General features: G+C 40.6%; 1 pseudogene; it reads right to left on the reverse strand.

Annotated features, from left to right (window-relative positions):
• Positions 1-21,312: 21,312 nt before the first annotated feature.
• On the reverse strand, positions 21,313-22,899 carry LOC114499964 (annotated as a pseudogene).
• Between the last annotated feature and the right edge of the window lie 1,114 nt (positions 22,900-24,013).

The raw sequence follows: 24,013 nt of genomic DNA on the forward strand, positions 1-24,013 counted from the left end.
CCCTTTTCTCCACAACCTCTCCAACACTTGTTGCTTTGTTTATGATGGCCATGCTGACTGATGTGAAGTGGTATCTCATTGTGGTTTTAATTTGCATCTCTCTGATAGCTAGTGATACTGAGGATCCTTTCATGTGTCTCTGGATCCTCTGTCCTCCTTGGAGAAGTGTCTGTTCACGTCCTTTGCCCATTTTTTAATTGGGCTGCTTGTCTTCTTAGAGTGTAGTTGTGTAAGTTCTTTATATATTTTGGAGATTAAACCCTTGTCTGAGGTATCATTGGCAAACATGTTTGCCCATACAGTTGGTTCTCTTTTCATTTTAATGCTGTTTTCTTTAGCTATGCAGAAACTCTTTATTTTGATGAGATCCCATTTGTTTATTCTTTCCTTTATGTCCCTTGCTCTGGGGGATGTATCAGTAAAAATGTTGCTGCATGAAATATCTGAGATGTTCCTGCCTATGTTCTCCTCTAGGACTTTAATGGTGACATGGCTTATATTTAAGTCTTTTATCCACCTTGAATTTATTTATGTGTATGGTGTAAGTTGGTGCTCAAGTTTCATTTTTTTTCTCGTAGCTGTCTAGTTTTCCCAGCACCATTTGAAAAGACTGTTTTTACTCTATTTTATGTTGCTGCCCCCTTTGTCAAATATTAATTGACTGTATAGACTTGGGCTTATTTCTGTTTTCTCTGTTTTGTTCCATTGGTCCATGTGCCTGCTTTTATGCCAGTATCAGGCTGTTTTGATTACACTGGCCTTGTAATACAGTTTGGTATCAGGTATTGTAATCCCTCCTACTTTGCTTTTCTTTCTTAAAATTGTAGCAGCTATTTGGAATTGTTTATGGTTCCATATAAATTTTTGAAGTGTTTGTTCTATGTCTGTGAAATATACCATTGGTATTTTAATAGGTATTGCATTCAGTCTGTAAGTTGCTTTCAGTAGTAGAGACATTATGATGAGGTTAATTCTTCCAATTATTGAACACGGTATATGGTTCCATTTGTTTGTGTCTTCCTTCATTTCTTTCTTCAGTGTTGTGTACTTTTCTGTATACAGGTCTTTTACTTCCTTGGTTAGAATTATTCCTAGGTATTTTATTTTTCTTTTTGCTGTATCAAATGGGATTTTTTTTCCTTACTTCTGTTTCTGCTGTTTCACTTTTGGTATACAAAAAATGCCTTTGATTTCTGGATATTGACTTTGTATCCCACAGTTTTCCCAAATTCATTTATTAAGTCAAACAGTTTTATGGCAGAGTGCATAGGATTTTCTACATACACTATCATGTCATCTGCAAACAATGACAGTTTTGTTTCCTCCTTTCCAATTTGGATGCCTTTTATTTCCTTTTCTCATCTGATCACTGTGGGTAAAACTTCCAATACTATATTGAGTAGAAGGGTGAAAGTGGACAACCTTGTCTTCTTCCTGATCTTAGTGGAAAAGATTTTAGTTTTCTCCCATTGAGTATGATGTTGGCTGTAGATCTCTCCTATGGCCTCTATTATGTTAAGGAATGCTCCCTCTAGTCCCACTTTCCTAAGTGTTTTTATCAGAAATGGGTGCTATATCTTATCAAATGCTTTTCTGCATCTATTGATATGATCATGTGATTTTTGTCTTTGCTTTTGTTTGTGATGTATTATATTTACTGATTTGTGAATATTGAACCATCCTTACATCCCTGGGATGAGTCCCACTTGGTCATGGTGTATAATCTTTCTAATGTATTGTTGGATGCGGTTTGCCAATATTATGTTGAGGATTTTAGCATCTATGTTCATCAGCGATACTTGCCTGAAGTTTTCTTTCTTTATTGTGTCTTTATCTGGTTTTGGGATTACGATGATGCTGGCTTCATAAAAAGAGTTTGGGAGTCTTCCATTACTCTAGATTTTTTGGTATAGTCTTTGAAGGATAGGGATTAGCTCTTCCTTCAATGCTTTGTAAAATTCTCCTGTGAAACCATCTGGACCCAGTCTTTTGTGTGTCAGGAGTTTTTTGATTACTGCTTCAATTTCATCTGCTGTTATTGGTGTGTTCAGGCTTTCTGCTTCTTCTTCATTGACTTTTGGAAGATTATATTTTTCTAGAAATTTGTTCATTTCAGGTAGGTTTTCAAATTTCTTGGCATAGAGTTTTTGTAGTAATCTTACAATCCTTTGTATTTCTGTGGTGTCACTTGTAATCTCTCCTCTTTCATTTCTGATTGTGTTTATTTGGGCTTTCTCTCTTTTTCCTTCATGAGCCTACTTAAAGGCTTGTTGATTTTGTTTATCTTTTCAAAAACCAAGCTCCTGGATTCATTGATCCTTAGAATTGTGCTTTTCATCTCTATGTCATTTAATTCTGACCTGATGTTGGTTATTTCCTTCCTTCTGCTTGCTATGGGCTGTCTTTGTTGTTGTTCCTGGAGTTCTTGTAGACTTAGGGTTAGGTTGTTTGTTTGAATGTTTCTATCTTTTTTAGATAGGCATGTATGGCTATGAACTTCCCTCTCAGGACTGCCTTGGCTGTGTCCCATAAGTTTTGGGTTGTTGTGAGTTAATTTTCGTTTCTTTCCAGAAACTTTTTGATTTCTTACCTTATTTCATTCTTGACCCATTCATGATTTAATAGCATGCTATTCAATCTCCATGATTTTCAGTGTTTCGGGTCTCTTCCCTTGGGGTTGGTTTCTAATTTCAGTCCCCTGTGGTCAGATCAAATGCTTAGTATAATTTAAATTTTCTTAAATTTGTGGAGGCTTGACTTGTGTCCTATCATGTGGTCTATCTTTGAAAATATTTCATGTACATTTGAAAAGAATGTGTATTTTGCTTCTTTGGGATGGAGGGCTCTATATATATTGGTTAAGTCCATTTTCTCTAGGACATTGTTCAGTGCTATATCTTTGTTGATGTTTTCTCTGGAAAATCTGTCCATTTTTGACAGTGGGGTGTTAAAATCCCCTATTATAATTGTGCTGCTATCAATATCTTTCCTGAAGTCCTCTAAGATTTTCTTTATGTATTTGGGTGCTCCTATGTTGGGTGCATATATATTTACAATGTTTATGTCTTCTTGGTGGACTCTGCCCTTCAGTAATATGAAGTGACCTTCTATGTCTCTTTTTATGACCCTTTTTTGGAAGTTTATTTTGTCTGACAAGAGTATTGCTACCCCAGCTTTTTTTTTCCTATTTGTTTGGAAAATTTGTTTCCAGCCCTTCACTTTTAGGCTGTGTAGATCTTTTGTCTTGAGGTGGGTCTCTTGTAGGCAGCATATGTGTGGGTCATGTTTTCTTATCCATTCAGCTATTCTATGTCTTTTGATTGGGGCATTTAATAAATTTACGTTTAAGGTTATTACTGATAGGTGCTTATTCATTGCCATTTTTCATACCTGTGTTCCTCTCTCTTTCTCTCTCTTTTCCTTATTTTCCTTAAAGCAGTCCCTTTAGCATCTCTTGCAGACCTGGTTTGGTTCTTTTGGTAGATGTGGTTCTTTTAGACTTCTTTTGTCTGGGAAGATTCTTATTTGGTCTTCTATCTTGATTGAGAGCCTTGCTGGATAAAGTAGCCTTGGTTGCAGACCTCTGGTTCTCATTACTTGGAATATTTCTTGCCATTCTCTTCTGGCTTGGAGTGTTTCCATTGAGAAGTCAGCTGCTAACCTTATTGGGGCTCCCTTGTATGTTACTTCCTGTTTCTCCCTTGCTGCTTTTCAGATTCTCTCTTTGTCTTGGTATTTTCCCATTTTAATTATAATATGTCTTGAAGTGACCCTCTTTGGGTTCCTCTTGGTTGGAACTCTCTGTGTTTCCTAGATTTGTGTGACTTTTTCTCTCATCAAATTAGGGAAGCTTTCCATCATTACTTTTTCAAATAGGTTTTCTATCCCTTGCTCTTCTTCTTCTCCTTCTGGTATCCCTATTATACAGATATTTTTACGTTTCATATTGTCTTGCATTTCTCTTAACCCCTCTTCATTCTTTCTGAGCCTCTTTTCCTTTTCTTGCTCTTTCTGGGTGTTTTCTTCTACTTTGCCCTCTAGCTCGCTGATCTGATCTGCTGCTTCATCAATCCTCCTTTTCATTCCTTCTACTGTGTTCTTCAGTTCACAAATTGTATTCTTCATTTCCTCTTGGCCCTTATTGATAGTTTATATTTCTTTTTTCATGTTGATATAGTTTGCAATGAGTTCACTGTATCTTCCCTATATTTTCTGGTAGTTCATTGTGTCCTGACAATCATTGCTTTGAACTCAATATCTGATAGTTGAGTTGCCTCTATTTCATTTAGCATTCTTTCTGAGGCTTCTTCCATTCCTTTCATTTGTAGATTGTTTCTTTGTCTTCCTGTTGTTTGTGAGACTCTTCCTGTTAGCCTCAGCTTCTTAAATTGATCTGTTTTGGCTCTCTGGGTTTGTTGTGTGAACTTCTGTAGTAGAATACCAGTGAGTTTCACTGGTGCAGTTTCCTTGATCTCCCAAGCTCACTGTTCTTGCGCTCCATTTAAGTTGGCTCTGTGTTTGTCTTTGGGTTTTGATTGTCATTGGGTCTTTCTTTGGTGGTTCCTTCCCACCAGCTGGTTAAATGAGTGTCACTCTGTCCACCACCTCTTGTATTTTGTTGTGCTGGTGAGGGCAGGTTGTGTTTAAGCTGGTTCTTCCATGTGTATAAGGTTTTGAGGATTCTCTCTTGCTCTTGTTCAGTTGTTTGTATTGAGTACTGTCTCTACGGTTTAGTTGTGTTTCCAGATAGGTCCTGGATTGAGGTTTTTGTGGTTTCCACTCCCTTTTTTACTTACTTCTGTTGTTATCTGTTAGTGGTTCCTATCTGTAGTGGTTAGTTGGGTCTTCTCTTCCAGTGGGTGTCCTGGTGTTCCCTGCTTCCACCGTCTGTTTTTTCTGTTCCACCACAATCCTTGGTCCCCTATTTCCACATATGCTGGGGTATGTTTGTTGCTTGGTCCTCTACTCCATAGATTGGCCAGGATTTTCTCCCCTGTGTAGAAGGAAGCTGAATCTCCTCCCTCCTACTCTGATGTCATCTTCCCTCTCTGAAAAAAGCATTTGATAAGATACAGCATCCATTTATGATAAAAACACTCAGCAAAATGGGAATAGAGGGAACATTCCTCAACATAATAAAGGTCATATGTGAGGGACCTACAGACAACATCATACTCAATGATCACAAACTAAACTCTTTTCCACTAAGATCAGGAAGAAGACAAGGATGTCCACTTTCACCACTCCTATTCAACATACTATTGAAAGTCCTAGCCACAGCATTCAGACAAGAAAAAGAAATAAAAGACATCTATATTGGAAAGGAAGAATCAAAACTGTCACTGTTTGTAGACAACATGTAGTGTACATAGAAAATCCTATAGACTCCACCAAAAAATACTCGACCTAATAAATGAAATTTGTCAAAACAGCAGGATAGAATGTCAATATTGAGAAATCAAAGAAAAATAAAGAACACAGGAATAAACCAAAGGTGTAAAAGAACAGTACTCAGAAAACTACACAACACTGAAGAAAAAAATTAAGGGAGACAAAAACAAATGGAAACATGTACCATGCTCATGGATTGGATTAACATCATCAAAATGTCTATACTTCCCAAGCCAATTTATAGATTTAATGCAATGCCTATTATATTATCAATCACATATGTCACAGATATAGAACAAACATTTCAAAAATTTATATGGAACCATAAATGACCCCAAATAGCTGTAGCAATTTTGAGAAAGAAGAACAAAATAGGAGGGAATACAGTGCTATCAAACTGCAAGCCACTGTAATCAGAACAGCCTGGTTCTGGCATAAGAACAGACCCATAGGTCAATGCAATAGAATAGAGAGCCCAGAAATAAACCCATGTCTCTCTGGTCAATTAATATTTGACAAATTGGGAAGAAGCATAAAATGGAGTATAAATAGCCTATTCAATTAATGGTGTTGTGACATATGGACAGCTACATGCAAAAAAATGAAACTCAGTCACCAACTTACACCATACACAACAATAAATCAAGGTAGATTAATGCCTTAAATATAAGTCATGATACCATAAAGGCCTACAAGAGAAAATAGGCATGAAAATCTCAGACATTCCTTGCAGCAATATTTTTACAGATATGTCCTATAAAGAAAGAGACATAAAGGAAAGAAAAAAACAAATGGGACCTCATCAAATTAAAAAGCTTCTGCATGGCTAAAGAAAACAGCATTAAAATGAAAAGAGAACGAACTATATGGGAAAACATATTTGCCAAGGATACTTGAACAAGGATTTGATCTCCAAAATAAATAAAGAACTCACATGATTCCACTCCAGGAAGACAAACAACCCAGTTAAAAAATAGGCAAAAGAGTTGAACAGACATTTCTCCAAGGGTGACATACAGAGGGCCCAGAGACATATGAAAATGATGCTCAGCATCACTAGTCATCAGAGAGATGCTAATTAAAACCACAGTGAGACAGCACTTCACACTGGTGAGAATGGCCATCACAAACAAATCAACAAACAAGTGTTGGAGAGGATGTGGAGAAAAGAGAACCCTAGTGCACTGTTGGTGGGAATGCAGACTGGTGCAGCCACTGTGCAAAATAGTATGGAAGTTCCTCAGAAAACTAAAAATGGAACTTCCTTTTGACCTAGCAATTCCACTGGTAGAATTATGTCCTAAGAACACTGATACACCAATCTAAAAGAACCTATGTACCCCAGTGTTCATAGCAGCACAATTTACAATAGCCAAGTGCTGGAAGCAACCTAAGTGCCCATCAGTAAATGTATGGATCAAAGACCTATGGTACATTTACACAATAGAATACTACTCAGCAGAGAGAAAGAATGAGCTCTTACTCTTTGTAACAGCATGGATGGAACTGGAGAACATTATGCTAAGTGAAATACACCAGATGGTGAGAGACAAATACCATATGATCTCACCTTTAACTGGAACCTAGTCAACAAAACAAACAAGCAAGCACAATATAACCAGCAACATTGAAATTAAGAATAATCAAACAGTAACCAAAGAGGAAGTGGGAGGGGATAATGGGGGAAGGGAGAAGAGTTTTCAGGAACAACTACAAAGGACACGTGGACAAAACCAAGGCAAGTGGAAGCAAGGGAGCGAGGTGGGGAGGGCTTGCATCAGGGGGTGTGGTGTGGGTTAAGTGCAGACAACTGTAATAGAACAATAAAATAATTTTTAATATATGAAACTTTACTGCAAATGCATGTTCCTCATATTTCCTAGTCACCTGCAATTAGGCAGAGCCATCTGCCTTATTCTAGCCAATGGGCTATTGGTGTAAGTGTCAGTTGGTTGCAGGTGAAGTATAGAGAGGAGGAATGAATCTCTCCAGTCTCTCTTCATTCTTTGTAGCAATTGTGTCATGTGTTGAGAAGGTGCTTTGGCAGATCTAAGTGCTTGGATCGTTGGACACAGCTGTCGTAGAGAGCCATGCAAATTTTTGTGAACAAGAAACAAATATGTATACTGGCCCACCTCATAGATATTATGAGTTCTCCCAGACCATCACCATAAAATAAATATTACAAAAAGTGAGTCAGAGGAATTTGGGTGCTTCCTAGTACATATAAAAGTTATGTTTATACTATATTGTAGTCTATTAAGTGTGCAATAGCGTTATGTCTAAAAAATTATTAATGTTCTAATCAAAAACTACTTTATTGCTTTAAAAAAATGCTAACCATCACCTAAGCCTTTAGTGAGCTGTAATCTTTTCACTGGTGGAGACTCTTGCCTTGATGCTGATGAATATACATTATATGTGTGTCACAATAAAGTACAATAAAATAAGGTATGCAACTATACTAAATCACTAACATGCGGGTCTTTTATTACCAAGGCATAAGTCTAGCCTTTTCTGATTAGTACAAGGTACTGAATGACAAATATCAGGAAGCTGAGTTGACTCAGGTCAGAAGAGTGTGGTAGTCAGGAAGAGAAAAAAAAAGGTCAGGAAAGAGATAAGTTTATAGATGTTAATGGGGATCAGGGTGAACAAAATGAAGGTATTAAAGAAAATGATTGATTTAGCAATGGGATATTATTGCCTAAAGAAGCCAGATCAGGGCTAGGTCTGGGAAGGTACTAGATCTTATAGGATGTGAGTGACTTCAGTTTGTGGAGCTGCTAAAAATCCTCAAGCAGGATCAATAAGCAGTTGGAAGTGTGTGAGCAGATGAGCAGGTGAGCAGCACACCCTTCTGCAGGCCTCTCTCTGATGACAACCAGCCAGCCACCCCTCCTCTGTGGGCCAGCTCATGGCAGCATAAGACAGGGGCAGTCTTCCTGTCTTATCCCAAGACCAAAAACTGCAACCCCAAAGGTCTCCCTAGACATGACTTCATTCTGTTATCACAGCAACACTGGGAAGTTTTTCTTTCTTTTTTTCATATTTAAATCATTTTTATTTTTCAATTACAGTTGACATACATTATTATATTAGTTTCACATGTACACCACAGTGCTTAGACACTACATAACTTACTAAGTGATTATTTTGATAAATCTACCACCCATCTAACACCATACATAGTTATTAGAATATTATTGACTATAATCACTTCACCTATTTCACTCATTCCACCCAAAACCCCCTTCCATCTGGCAACTCTCAAAATGTCTTCTGTATCTACGAGTCTATTTATTTCTGTTCTACTTGTTAGTTTATTTTGTTTTTTAGATACAGTTGTTGATATACATGTATTTATTTCCATTTTATTGTTCTTTTCTTAGAACTTTTTTCTTGTTTTCCTTAAAAAACCATCTATCATTTTCTATAATATTGGTTTGGTGATGATGAATTCATTTATCTTTTTTGTGTCTGCAAAGCTCTTTATCAGTCCTTCAATTCTAAATGATAGCTTCTCTGGGTAGAGTAGTCTTCATTATAAGTCCTTGCTTTTCATCACTTTGAATATTTCTTGCCACTCTCTTGCAAAGTTTCTTTTGAGAAATCAGCTGACAGTGTTATGGGACCTCCCTCATAGGTAACTAACTACTTTTCTCTTTCTGCTTTTAAATTCTCTCTTTGTCTTTAACCTTTTGCATTTTAATTATGATGTATCTTGGTGTGAGCCTATTTGGATTCATCTTGTTTGTGACTCTCTGTGCTTCACAGAATTGTACATCTATTTCCTTCACCAGATTAGGGAAGTTTTATGTCATTAGTTTTACAAATAGGTTTTCAATTTTTTGGCTCCCTATCTTCTTTCAGAACCACCATGATGTGAATGTTGGTATGCTTGAAGTTGTCCCAGAAATTCCTTATACTATCCTAATTTTGTATGGGAGGGTGGGATTTTTTTTCTCTTTACTGTTCTGATCAGGTGTTGTTTTGGGGTTTTTTTGTTTTTGTTTTTTGCTTCTTTATATTCGAAGTTGCTGTTTTGATTCTTGGCTTCATCTACTCTACTCTTGATTCCCTGTAAATTATTCTTTATTTCAGTTATAGTGGCCTTAATTTCTAACTGGTTCTTTTTTCTGGTTTCCATGTCCTATTTAATTCTGTTGAAATTATCACTAACTTCATCTATTCTTCCCCTAAGGATTGAACATCCTTATAACAAATGTTTTTAAGTTATTTTATTGTTGTTCAATTACAGTTGTCTGCATTTACCCCCCACCAATCCCCCCACCCCAGCCAAACCCACTTCCTCCCTTGCTTTCACCCCGCACTTTGGTTTTGTTCACGTGTCCTTTAGAGTAATTCCTGAAAACTCTTCCCCCATTATCCACCCCTCCTCACCTCTCCTCTGATTACTGTCAGATTGTTCTTAATTTCAATGTCTCTGGTTATATTTTGCTTGCTTATTTGTTTTGTTGATTATGTCCTAGTTAAAGATGAGATCATATGGTATTTGTCCTTCACCACCTGGCTTATTTCACTTAGCATAATGCTCTCCAGTTCCATCCATGCTGTTGCAAAGAGGAAGAGCTCTTTCTTTCTCTCTGCTGTGTAGTATTCCACACATTTACACAACTATGGTGTAAATGTACCATAGTTTTTTGATCTGTTCATTTACTGATGGGCACTTAGGTTGCTTCCAGCACTTGGCTATAGTAAATTGTACTGCTGCGAACATTGAGGTGCATGGGTTCTTTTGGATTGGTGTTTAAGGGTTCTTAGGACATAATTCCACCAGCGGAATTGCCAAGTCAAAAGGCAGTTCCATTTTTAGTTTTCTGAGGAAATTCCATACTGTTTTCCACAGTGGCTGCACCAGTCTGCATTCCCACCAACAGTGCACTGGGGTTCCCTTTTCTCCACATCCTCTCCAACATATGTTTGTTGATTTGTTTATGATGGCCATTCTGACTGATAACAAGTGTTTTGAACTCTGCATCTAATAGATTGTTTATCTCCATTTTGTTTCATTATTTTTCTGGAGTCTTGTTCTTTTCTCTCATTTGGGACATGTTTTTTGTTTCTTTGTTTTGTTTTGTTTTTGCCTGCTCATGTTGGCAGCCTTTCTGTGTTTGTTTCTATGTATTAGATAGAGCTACTGCATCTTTCAGGCTTGATAGAGTGGCCTAATGTAGTAGGTCTCTTATAGAATCCAGTATCACAACCTACTCACTCACCCAAGCTGGGCACTCCTGTTGTAGTCAAACTTTGATTGCTTTTGGCATATCAATGGGAGGGATTCATACTTAGGCCAGTTGACTTCACAGACTTGCTACAACCACCATGGAGGATCAGCTATACTGGAGCTCACCCCATGGAGCAGGTCTTACTTAAGCAGGGTTCTGGTGCCCACTGAGACTGTCCCTTAAGTGTGTAGCTTGTAGAGGTGGTTAGTTGGTGCGTCAACATGGTCTGAAGCTGTCCACAGGGTGCTCAGGCTCCCAAGAGGTTCAGGTCAATGTCAGCCACTACTTGTGTTCTGCCTGAGGCCACCAGGCATGGGCTACAAAGCAATCTATAGATGGCTACTACTTGTACAGGTCTTAGAGGTGCCTAGGAGAGGCCAAGCTATGAACCAAGGTTCAGGCCACTTAGCAAGAGGTACAGGGCATGCTGAGGAAAGTCTGAAGCATGAGCCAAAATAGGCCATGTGTATGGAAAATCCACTGGAAATAGCTTGAGTGGACTTGAAAGTTGGGTGGGATGGGGCCTCAGGGAATGACTAGGGAAGTGCAAATAGTGTTAGCAAGGTTGATGGAAACTCAGATACAGTGCCTGCCTGCCTGTCTACTCTGTGGGATGAAGTCTCAGCAAAGGAAAAATGGCTTCTGCCATCATTTCTGTCTGGGAGAAAGCTACACCCCTTACTTTTTTCCCTGTTGCCAGACAATTCAGTTCCTCTCTGTATGTCTCTCAAGCTGCTGCCTCAGTGCTGGAACTCAGAGGGGTGAGTCTAAGAAAGTCCATGTACAGGCCCTTTAAGAGAAACTGCCTGGGAGTCCAGATTCCCTCTATCTCAATCAACCTCAATTCTTGCTGATTTTCACAGCCAGAAGTTATGCGGACTTCTCTCCCTAGTACTGAAATGCTGGGGGTGGGGGGCAAGGTGTAGGGCTGGGACCCCTCACTCCTCAGGGAAATCTCTGCAGCAAGATATCCCTCCCAGTTGTTAACTACCACATGTGATTGTGGACCAACCTATTCCACATTTCTGCCCTGCTACCAGTCTCAATATGGCTTCTTCTTTAAAACCCTAGTTGTAGGACTTCCATTCAACCAGATTTCAGGCTGTTCTGAATGATGGTTGTTCTGTAGTTTAGTTGTAATTTTGATGTGGTTGTGGGAAGATGTGAGTACTGCATTTACCTATGCCACCATCTTAACCAGAAAAGGGAAGTTTTTCTTATTACCTAAGTTTACAGAAAGGCAAATGGGCTCAGAGCACTTGAAGCCACAGCCAATCTATGCCAGTGGCTTCTGCCAGAATGAAGGCCAGCCTTCCTCCCAGGAGTCCTTTCCCACACACTTGTGCAGCCATATCTTGGAAGTCCCAGAAGTTGGAGACAGCTTGGGAATAGCAAAGAATCAAGGATGAATTAGTAATGGCTGTGGTGCCTTCTATTGGTATTTGCCACCACGAGAACTCTTTTTAGGAGCAGGGCAAGGTTCTGCCCCCAAAACCTTGCAGCTGTCAGGGAACTTCTCTATCAAGTGGAAGCCTGCATCATTCAGTCACACCAACATCCCAAATTTCCTAGCAAGTAAACTTAGTAAAACACAATGCACTTGAACCCTTTGAATCAAATCATGGCTTATGACTAAGTTCTGGGCACTGAGATATAAGCAGAAGTTTTTGGGTGAGGTTTCCAAGACAGTTTCTTTCAAACATGCTGAAGAATTGGTACAGGCTCTTTTACCCACTATCTTACTCCTAATTCCTACCTGGAACTCAGACTTGGTGGCTGGAGCTATAATAGGCATCCATGGACCATGAAGACTTAGAAAGCCATGTATTAAATAGGGTAAATCCAAATCACATAAGAAGCCCAAGTCTCTGATACTCTTGACACTGCCCTATCAGCCTGAGATGCCTACCTCTGGACTCCTGTCTCCTGATTGGTGTAAGTATCTGCAGTCACATCTCTTAGAGCTAAATGTAATCCAACATTAGTGACAGTGCCCCTTCTCCTGCACCAGCCACTACTCCAAGCTCTGCTTCTTTTACAATGAAATGACAACAGAGTAATGGTACCTGATGACATTTCAAAATAAGAGAGAAGTCATGTACTTTTGACAAATCATGAGAGAATTTTTAAAATAATAATTCTTATACATACCTAGAAGCTATATAATAATAAATTGATCATTTTAACCTCTACAAAACTTTAAAATATTTTTTGTGGCAGAAATCACCTTTATCTGTCATTATAAACTAGTTATACTGTAGCTACAAAAAGCCAAAGTCTTAGTGGCATAAAAAAATAAAGTATTTCCTGCCCACACTATATATTGTCTTGAAGATTGGCTAGGGCCTCCACTTCTTAAATATATTTTCTTTTCTTTTTTTTTAAAGTTTCTTTTTTTTAATATTTTATTTATTTATTTTTAGGGAGGGAAGGAAGGGAATGGGGGAGAGAGAGAGAGAGAGAGAGAGAGAGAGAGATCAATGTGCAGTTGCTGGGGGTTATGGCCTGCAACCCAGGAATGTACCCTGGCTGGGAATCGAACCTGGGACACTTTGGTTCCCAGCCTGCGCTCAATCCACTGAGCTACGCCAGCCAGGGCTAGGGCCTCCACTTCTTTGTCACCACTATTGCTACCTTCACTTTGGGTTACCCAGCTGAAGGCACAGCCATTATCTGCTGGTGCCAGTTGCTGTGGCAGAGGACAAAATGTACAAAGCACTGGTAACTTGAGCTTCAGTCCAGAAGTGACAAATATGTTTCTGCTAACATTTAATTGGCCAAGTCACACAGCTACACCTGATCAACAGAGTAGGGGGTATAATACCTTTTCAAGGAGAAAAACTGGATATTCATGAACAGTAATACACAAAAACAACAGGCTTAATCCACTGGGAACAGCTTTAGGCACTTACACAGAGGGTTAATTTCTCTTTAATAAATAAAAAGTACCTCAAAATCATCAATAAAATGACAACATCCAGTAGAAAACTAGGCAAGAGATATGAACTGACATTTTACAGAAGTGAGAATTAAAGATACTTTAGTTTACTTATAATAAGAAAATTGCAACTATTTTTCACCCACCAAATTGGTGAGGAGGTGGGCAAATAAGCATGATCATCCAACACTTACAGGCAGTGAATGCATATGACCCCCATGGAAGGTATTGTGTGTGAAGGTTTAAAGTTCACAAAGCCTTTGATAAGATTATACTTTTAGAAATGTATCCTATGGATGAGTTTACACATGAGGAAAATGGCATCATTTAAGGGTTTTCAGTGAATTATTGTTTGTAACAACAACAGCTTGGGGGAAATATAATGCCTTTTTAAAAAAGATTTTATTTATTTATTTTTAGAGAGTGGAAGGGAGGGAGAGAGGGAGAGAAACATCAATATGTGGTTGCCACTTGAGTGCCCCCTACTGGAGACCTGGCCTGCAACCCAGGCATGTGCCCTGACAGAGAATCTAACTGGTGACCCTTTAGTTTGCAATCTGATGCTCAATCCACTGAGCCACACCAGCCAGGGCTCTAATGCCTTTTAATAGGGAACCAATTAAATAAATTATTTCCTTCCAACCAAGCAAATACTACACATACATGAAAAAACTGAAAAGTTCTTTTTACAGCAATATAGAACAGTCTCCCAGGTTTAATGTTAAATGAATAAAGGAGGGTGCTGAACAATGCATATCACTCTTTGTTTCCTTTCCAGTGTCTTAGGAAAACCTGGAGGTTGACTCCATCCACCTTCCTGGGATGACAGGGAAGATGAATGCTGGGGAATGGGGCTGATTTCACCACTTCATTCAGCCACAGATGCCCTGCAGCAAGTAATAGCCAAGGTGACTGACCCCACCAATGCAATGCTCATGAAAGAGACTTTGTAAGCCAAGAACTAAGTTCTTTATGAACCAAGCTGCCCCTGAAGCTCAGATCAAGGACCCAAGACACCTGGGAACTGGTCTAGGCCCCAGTTAATGCCACCACTGAATGGGGAACACTATCAGAAAAGAGCAGCTCCTCAGAGTGGTGATGAGATCAGCAAAACCTTGTGGACCCACTAGGCCTGAGCCCAAGGAACTTAAATTGTCCTATCGGCTTACTCTATTCACCTACCAGGCATCTCCTGGGTACAAGCTGGCCCCAGAAATACTGGGTCCCCCTTACCTCCAAAACCTAGAACTGCCTTCTTCCTACCTATCTAATGTTCAACAACTCCAAGGTATGGGGACTGTTTTTCTCTAAACCCTCAATAACAAGGAATCTGATCCATTCCTCTTTTGAATTGATGGAAAAGGCAATGTAAAGATGGATGCATAGATTGGAGTGATGCTACCTGAAGCCAAGGAGTATCTGGAGTCACCAACAGCTGTTAAGAGGCAAGGAAGAATCCTCCTCTAGAGACTTCAGAGGGAGCACAGTCATGGTGACACTTTGATTTCAAACCTCTGGCCTCCATTTCAGTGAGAGAATTCATTTCTGTTGTTTTCAGCTACCCAGTGTATGGTTATGTGTTATGGCAGTCATAGAAAACCATTCCAGATCCTTAATAAAGAACCCCCCAAATAAAAAGTGCTCATGCCTGTGAGCATGGCAAGATGGTGAAAATGGCATATAGACAATTCAACACTTTGCTTTCCAAACTAGGGTTCACAAGTCCTTCAAAGTTCTGGTGAACAAATACAGCCTGTATGTCATTGTAGAGGCATTTGTTGTGCACAAAATGCCAAAGATACCTGAATTTTTTTCAGATAAGAAAGAAGTTTCAGGGAAAGCTGTGTTGTTTGGGAGCTATGCCCCAAAATTTTCTATGGTCACTACCACCACAAAGGCTCTCAGGATATGCCCTGAAGTGAGGGGGAGACCGGCATGAACCAAGCAGAATAAGAGTTCATCTGCCTTCCCATCCTGATCCCCAGCTCCCAAGCAGACTCCTTAACTTTCTAGCCATCTCTTATGTGTCAAAGGGGCTTCAGCTCCCAGCCAGGAAGCCCAGTGCACCAGCATGGACACTCACCCATCATACTTCACCAAGAGGACTTCTTTTCATGGTAGGGTAGGTGATGTTTGGGTGAGAGTGAGAGACTGGGTTAGAAAGAAAATTTTCTTTTCCTAGGATGGGCAGAAGGGACAAGTTCCTCTGGATTAGCAGAAGCAAGAGGAGCCCCCTTCCCAACACGGGTGTCCCCATGTTTCCACAAGGGGGATATTCCTGAGACTCCCAGCACTGACCTCAGGGCTCAGGGAAGAACTGAAGGCAGAAGGCAGTGATGGCCTTAGCACAAGGCCCCTCCTGCCACTCCTCCCACCTGACCTGCTCAGGAAAGGAAGTCACTTGGCAGTTGGTGCTGGGCTCTGGAATTTGTAAATGTTAACATTTGAAGAGTGGAATCCCTTGGGTGTTTTAATGGGTTATTGCAATACAGGATTAGTGACTCACCAAATTGTTCTCTAAAAGAGAACATGTGAAGGCAAAATGTGTCTCTTTTCTCTCTTCTGCCACTCAATTTAGGATTTGATTAGAAGTTTCTTCCCAGTAATGAAGGCAGAATTGAATTAGCAGCTGTTTCCCCTGTGTCTACAGTAGAGGAAAGGGAAGGCAAAAGAAGGGGGCACTTTGTCCTTTCTGTGCTGCCTCTTTCCCTTTCTTTCTGGGAGCCCCAGAAAGTTGGGTGCCCCAACTCCCAAAATTTCTCTCTGTATACCTGCTCCACTCTCCAAATCTGAGCTCCAGAAGCCCTTCCTGTCCCCACCCCATCTCTCTCCTCACTCCCCAACCTAAAGGCACAAGACCTCCATGACTCCCTGACTCTCTGGCATAGGACACTTCAATTATTTTTGGCTGTGAGAACTGATACTGGGGTAGGCGAGGACTAACCCTCTCACACATACACTAGGGCCTATCTCTCCTCATCCAAACTTTCCCTCCCTTGGCTATCAGATCAAAAATGAACACAGAGAGGAAGAATCTCAGGAGGTGTGACAGCTTACATTTCTCCAGCTCAACCACAGAGAACCCAATGCCATATAGAGACAGGCAGGAAGGGACCTGTAAGATCAATCAGCCTTCGGTGACCTGTTAGCAGATCCAGGACTATAAACAGGCCCAAAGGAAATGCAATTGTTTTCATGCTGCTTGTAGGTTTGGCAAAGCTTCCCTCTTGTTCTCCCTGGTATTTAAAGACTTTCTAGGAAAGCTCTTCCTTTCAAATGCCCTGCAGAGTCCCCAGGCCCCAGCCTGTTCCTCCTTCTTACTATAACATCTTCTCAGCCCCTTGCTTATCCCACAGCACTACCTTCATTCCAGTGTGTTCTCCTACTTAGACCACCAGGTACCCAGATTTTCCATGGGCCACACAGCCCAGTCTCTTCTGAGCACCAACCCCTTTACATCCCCTCTGGGTCTACTGGGGATGACCATTCCATCCTTTCCTAGAGGTCATACTCTATGCCTGCCCAAGCTGTCCCTTGATGAGGCCCCATGGAGAGGTGTGTAGATGTGCACAGGTGGATAAATGTAAGCCAGAGGTATGTTTACATGTGTGATGGCTCATGTAATTCAATACATGCATTTGTACATGTATTTGGCCTTGTTTTTCTAGTTACTGGAGACTAATCCCCAAGAGAAGTTTCCAGAATCCACTCATGCTGTGTCTCAGCCCAGTCTGTGCCATGTGTAACTGAATAGTAACCATTGCTTAGCACTGAGTGTGGGGCTTTACACGCACTATTTTATTTAATACCTGTAACAACCTGGTGGGAAAGGTCCTAGAATAAGTTCCATTTTACAGATAAGAAACTGAGAAGCTCTACCCAAGTTAACAAAAAACAACAAGCCAACTTGAGAATTGTCCCAGGTCTGTCTGAGTCTACAGTTGATGGTCAAATCCCTTTGCTGGGAGCAGACTGGACCCATGCCCAGGACAGTGAACAGAGTGTCTACAGATGTTTCCCTACAATTCTTCCTCTTCACCCCACAGAATGCCCCAGATATGCCATCTTTCACGTGCCTGTCCCTTGGCCCTCAGAGATAGAGTCCCACTGTTGGGGCCTGGTACCCAGGTGCTGCACACTGTGGACACTACATACTATATCACAACAAGCCAGGGAACAGAACTTTAAAATATTTTTTTAACTTTGTATTATGGAAAATTTCAGAAGCTGGTATAATGAACCCCATGTACCATCACCCAGCTTCAAAACTTACCAACATTTTGCTAAACTCACTTCATCTATTCTCCCAGACACAAATTCTTTTTCTAAAATATTTAAAAGCAAACATCAGACATCATTTTATTTCACCTGTAGATATTTCAATATGTATCTTAATAGGTAAGGACTTCTTTTCCTTTAACCTAATTATAATACCATTAACACACCACACAAAATTAACAATGGTTCCTTAATATTATCTAATAGCCTATGTTCAAATTTCCCCAGTTGCCTCACAAATGACTTTTTACAGTTGGTTTGTTGAAATCAGGATGCAAACAAATCCTGTCCATTGCATTTGGCTGTCTTCTAAGTCTCTTTAGGCTTTAAAAGTATCCACCACCTTCTTCGAGGTCATTGTACTATTAAATGTCCCACATCGTGGCTGACAAATTCTATCCTCATTGTGTGTTTAACATCCTCTTCAATCCCCAAGAGAGTGTCTCAAATATAAAATAGATCACATTGCTCTCCTGCTTAAACCCTCTCCGTAACTTCTTGTCACCCTCAAAAAAAAAAAAAATCTACAGCTCTTTCTTGACCCACAGGACCTGCCATACAATTTGGCTCCTGATTACTTCTCAGACTTTACCTCCCTCCTCTCTGTCCCCTCCTGCTCCAATCCCTTCAAGCTTTGCTCCAGTTATGGGAGTTCGCTCCTTTCTTACTTTGAAACCTCTGGGGCCATTGCAAACATGGTTCCTTCTCCCTGGAGCACTCCTCCTCAGCTCCACCACAGAGGCCACCAGCCAGATCTTCCTCATCCTTCCACTTGCCTTTATGTCCCCTGGCCAGAAATAGACCTTCCTTGTTTACTCTACCTAAAGTAGACCCCTGCCCCAATGGTTCCCTGTCTCAGTCTCTTTTTTGTGCCCATTGCACTTCTCAGATTCTGTAGTTATTTTTGCTGTTTCCTTCATTTTTAACTGCCTCCTCTTTCCTCCACCACCAGAATGCAGGATTCTAAGGGCAGGATTGCGTTTGGTGTCTCCAAGTCCTAGAACTGAGTTTACAACATAGTATATACTCAGGTATTAGATGTTTGATAGCATAAATGGAAGGACAGAGGAAGAAAGAAGAGTTTTATCTTTCAAAGAGTGCACAGTCTGGTTGGAGAGGCAGGGAAACAATGAGAACAAAAGATGTTTCAATCAATTGCTTAACCAATTAATATCCATTAAGCACCAACCAATAACCTCTTGTGGCAAGCCTATGTTTTGTGATATAGTTTTTTCCATAAGCCAGCCTTTGATTACCACTCAGGCCATATGATCTGGACCTTAAGAACCAAAAGTATTGAGCTTCTTACACACCCACCAGTCCTACCGTTGACATCAGCACCAAGAAATAATGGAGTCAAAACAGGTGACTATGCTATTTATTCAGCTTTTTTAATGCAGAATCACTCAGCTTTTATTAATCAGATTCAATCCAAAGCCATACTAATTTAACAACAATAATACTAACCTAATAACAATAATAATAAATCAGAAACAATCAGCAATAACATCACACAAGAGAATTGGGGAATAATAAACCCGAGTCCCAGAGTCTCAGTCTATGAGACTATCAGCACAGTAGGCAGAGGAGCTGTCAACATATTACAAGGCAGAATCTGCCAACCAAGGCAGAGCCAGGTTGGCAGTGGGGCAAACAAAGTCCTTGTTCAAGCAGAGCAGAGTCTCCAGCAGCATAGCAGTCAGATTATATGGCATAGAGCAGCACCTTGGTGTGTGGAGCTCAGTTGTCTCGGTAGCAGTCTGAGGCCCACCTCAGTTATACCCAAATTCTTGGCACCCGATTGAGCTTGGAAATTCCATGGCTCATGGCCAAGAGCTCATGCACTCTATCAGTAGGTATGTCCTCTCTGCAGACATGTCTGTGTGCAGATATCTTGGGTGTGCCTCCTTGCCAGATGTGTCTAGCATGACTCAGGTAGTTCCCTTCTTGAACCAGAGTGTTGTGGCTGACTGGTAGCCATCTTGGTTGACATGACTAGTGCCATTTTGCTTTATATACTTTATCCTAGCTTGACCAGACCAATGTCTGGTACTGCTCTCCATACCTCCATACTTTTACAAGCATGAACAGGATATCTTTGGTGTTAATAGCATTCAGTTAATGGATAACAAGGTACACTTTTAAAGTCTGGGTGGAAGTACTCATGCAGGGCTCCTTAGAGAGGGAGTCCTGAGCTGAGTCTCCATCAGTAACTATCCCTCAGCTTTTCTTGGTGCTCTGTAGTTCCAAAGGATGCCTGGAATGCAGGCAGGGCTTATGGTATTGTAACTGAACAAAATGAAGTTTCAGCTGCCTGACCCAATAAAAGCCAAACTCATAAGGGCAGGTGCTGTTACAAAAGGAAAGAGATTTTATTCAGATGCCACACAACCAAGGAAAATGGTGGACTCCTGTCTCAAAGACCATCTCATCTTCCTTTACAAACCCACAGTTCTTGTATAGTAGGGAGGGGAGGGCTTTTTTTTTTCTGTTCAATCATCTTACTACATTTCAGTGTGCTCACACCCTATCCATGCATCTTTCTAGCTTTCCATGTCCTCATCTATTTACCTTGTTAGCTTTTCACACACTCATTGTAAGAATCCTCCCACCCGCCACCATTTTGGCCAATGGGGAAGATGCCCTGGCCCTCCAAATACTACCCCATAGGGTAGTATTATGATTATCCCCTTTTGAAAGATAAGAAGGTTGAGATTCAGCTATTTTCCCAGGTTCCAGGGCTAGTGGGGGTCACAACTAGGACTGCAGCCCACAGGTTATGACTCCTCCTTTGCCTGTTGGGCAGGCAGGCACAGTGAGGAGGAAAGCAGAAGGGTGGGAGAGGACAGAGACCATCTGGGCAAAGGCCAGAGAAGCTGCTCTGGGAAGCAAGATCCTGCATGTGAGAGACTTCCCATCAGTTCTGCCCCATCAAGCGGGCATCTTGATGCCTGGCTCCCTGTGCTTAGCTCTGTGCTGCAGCCTCTGGAAGCTTCAACCCCTGAACATCAGGCTTCCTGCTTTATAGCTTAGTTATTTTTCATTTAGACAAAAGACTTCATTTGGCCCTTTATCATCCCATTTAGTAGAGCTTTTTGTCTTTTTTTTGAGATCCTAAAATTGTTGAATTTATTTTTGTTTTGTTTTTAAGTATATTTTATTGATTATGCTATTACAGTTTTCCCAATTTTCCCCCTTAATCCCCCCTCTGCCCTGCACCCCCAACCCTCCAGCATCCCCCCCTTAGTTCATGTCCATGGATTGTACATATAATGTGGGTTTTTTTCCTCATTAAACTTCATTTTAATGGGTCTCAAAATTTTGTGACAGATTTTGGTCAAGTTGTTTCCATTAAAAAGTAATAACTAAAAACTAATAACTAAAAAACTGCCACACACAAAAAAAACACAAATGGTTCACAAAACATTCTCCTTTCCTTCTGAAGGTTTTATGATGCATTGTAATCATTAGCCAGTACTTTACTATTAAACTTAAGTGGCCAATTGAGACAAACAGTTCTGAGGCCATTCTTCCACCACTGATTAAGATTGGGATGGCAGGTGTTGGGGGATAATATTCATTTAGCCTTTTGAGCTTTCTGGGCAAACTTGGTGACTTTGCTTGCTCCAGCTGCCTTCTTGTCCACTGCTTTGATGACACCAACAGCAGTTGTCATTCTCATGTCATGAAAAGCAAAGTGACCCAGAGGAGGATAGTCAGAGAAGCTTTCAATGCACATGGGCTTGCCAGGAACTGTATCCACAATGGCAGCCTCACCAGATTTCAAAAACTTTGGGACATCTTCCAGCTTTTTCCCAGAGCAATGATCAATCTTCTTCATCTCAGCAAATTTGCAAGCAATAGGAGCTGTGTGACAATCCAGGACAGGTGCATATCCATCACTGATTTGGCCTAGATGGTTGAGGATAATCACCTGAGCTGTGAGACCATTAGCTTCCATTGGCAGGTCATTTTTGCTGTCACCAACCACATTGCCACAATGAACATCTTTGACAGACATTTTTTTGACATTGAAGCCCACATTGTCCCCAGGAAGAGTTTCACTCAAAGCTCCATGGTGCATTTCAACAGACTTTACTTCAGTTGTAACATTGACTGGAGCGAAGGTGACCAGTCATGCCAAGTTTGAGAACACCAGCCTCCCCACTCGGCCCAGAGGGACAGTACCAATGCCACCAATTTTGTAGACATCCTGAAGAGGCAGACTCAGGTACTTGCCAGTTGGATGAGTTGATGGCAGGATGCAATCCAGAGCTTCAAGCAGTGCAGTTCCACTGGCACTGCCATCTTTATGGGTGACTTTCCATCCCCTGAACCATGGTACGTTAGCACTTGGCTCCAGTATGTTGTCACCATTCCAACTAGAAATTGGTACAAATGCTACTGCGTCAGGATTGTAGCCAATTTTCTTAATGTAGGCGCTGACTTCTTTTACAATTTTCTTGTATCTCTTCTGGCTGTAGGGCAGCTCAGTGGAATCCATTTAGTTAACGCCAACAATCAGCTGTTTCACACCCAGTGTGTAAGCCAGAAAGGCATGCTTATGGGCCTGCCCATTCTTGGAGATACCTGCTTCAAACTCACCAACACCAGCAGCAACAATCAAGACAGCACAGTCAGCCTGAGATGTCGCTGTAATCATGTTTTTGATAAAGTCTCTGTGCCCTGGGGCATCAGTGATGGTCACATAATACTTGCTGGTTTCAAATTTCCACAGGGAGATATCAATGGTGATACCACGTTCACGTTCAGTGTTCAGTTTATTCAAGACACAGGCATACTTGAAGGAGCCCTTCCCCATCTCAGCAGCCTCCTTCTCAAATTTTTCAATGGTTCCTTTGTGGATCCCACCACATTGTAGATCATATGGCCAGTAATGGTAGACTTGCATGTCCGCAATGGTTATTGTGTGTCCAATAACCACAGTGTTGATGTGAGTCTTTTCCTTTCCCATTTTGGCTTTGATTTAGTGGTGGTTTTCTCAACACCTGTGTTCTGTCAGCAAACCCATTGTGAAAAAGCAAGTTCTTTGAATTCTCTGTTTCCTATGCCATTCTTAACTTCTCCCCATCTATTTTATGCCTACCAATTATGCTTCTTATTCCCTGTACCTCTCCCTCTCCCCACTGAAAACCCTCCATGTGATGTCCATTTCTATTATTCTGTTCTTGTTCTAGTTGTTTGCATAGTTTTTTGTTTTCATTGTTTTTCTCTTTTTTTCAGGTTCAGTTGTTGGTAGTTTTGAGTTTGTTGTCCTTTTACTGTTCATACTTTTTTATCTTCTTCAATTTCTTAGATAAGTCCCTTTAATACTTCACATAGTAGGGGCTTGGTGATGATGAACTCCTTTAACTTTACCTAGGAAACACTTTCTCTGCCCTTCCATTCTAAATGATAGCTTTTCCAGATAGAGTAATCTTGGACATATGTCCTTGCCTTACATGATTTCAAATACTTCTTTCCAGCCCCTTCTTGCCTGTAAGGTTTCTTTTGAGAAATCTGCTGATAGTCTAATGGGAGCTCCTTTGTAGGTAACTGTCTCCTTTTCTCTTGCTGCTTTTAAGATTCTCTCCTTATCTTTAATCTTGGCTAATGTAGCTATGGTGTGCCTTGGTGTGTTCCTCCTTGGGCCCAGTTTCTTTGAGACTCTCTGAGCTTCCTGGACTTCCTGAAAGTCCATTTCCTTTGCCAGTTGGGGAAGTTCTCCTTCATTAATTTTTCAAGTAAGTTTTCAATTTCTTACTCTTCCTCTTCTCCTTCTGGTAGCCCCATTATTTGGGTGTTAGAACATTCAAAGATGTCCTGGAGGTTCCTAAGCCTCTCCTCATTTTTTTAAATTCTTGTTTCTTCATTCTTTTCTGGTTGAATGTTTATTTCTTCCTTCTGGTTCAAACTGTTAATTTGAGTCCTGGTTTCCTTCCCATTACTATTGGTTCCTTATAGATTTTTCTTTATTTCATATAATGCAACCTTCATTGCTGCCTGAGTCTTTTTTATGCTATTGAAGTACCCAGTGAGTTCCTGGGGCATCCTGATAACCAGTGTTTTGAACTGTGCATCTGATAGGTTGACTATCTCTTAGTCATTTAGTTGTGTTTTTTCTGGAGCTTTGAGCTGTTCTTTCATTTGGGCCATT

Source organism: Phyllostomus discolor, chromosome 6, assembly GCF_004126475.2.
Source record: "Phyllostomus discolor isolate MPI-MPIP mPhyDis1 chromosome 6, mPhyDis1.pri.v3, whole genome shotgun sequence".
In the NCBI taxonomy this organism is placed as follows: Eukaryota; Metazoa; Chordata; class Mammalia; order Chiroptera; family Phyllostomidae; genus Phyllostomus; species Phyllostomus discolor.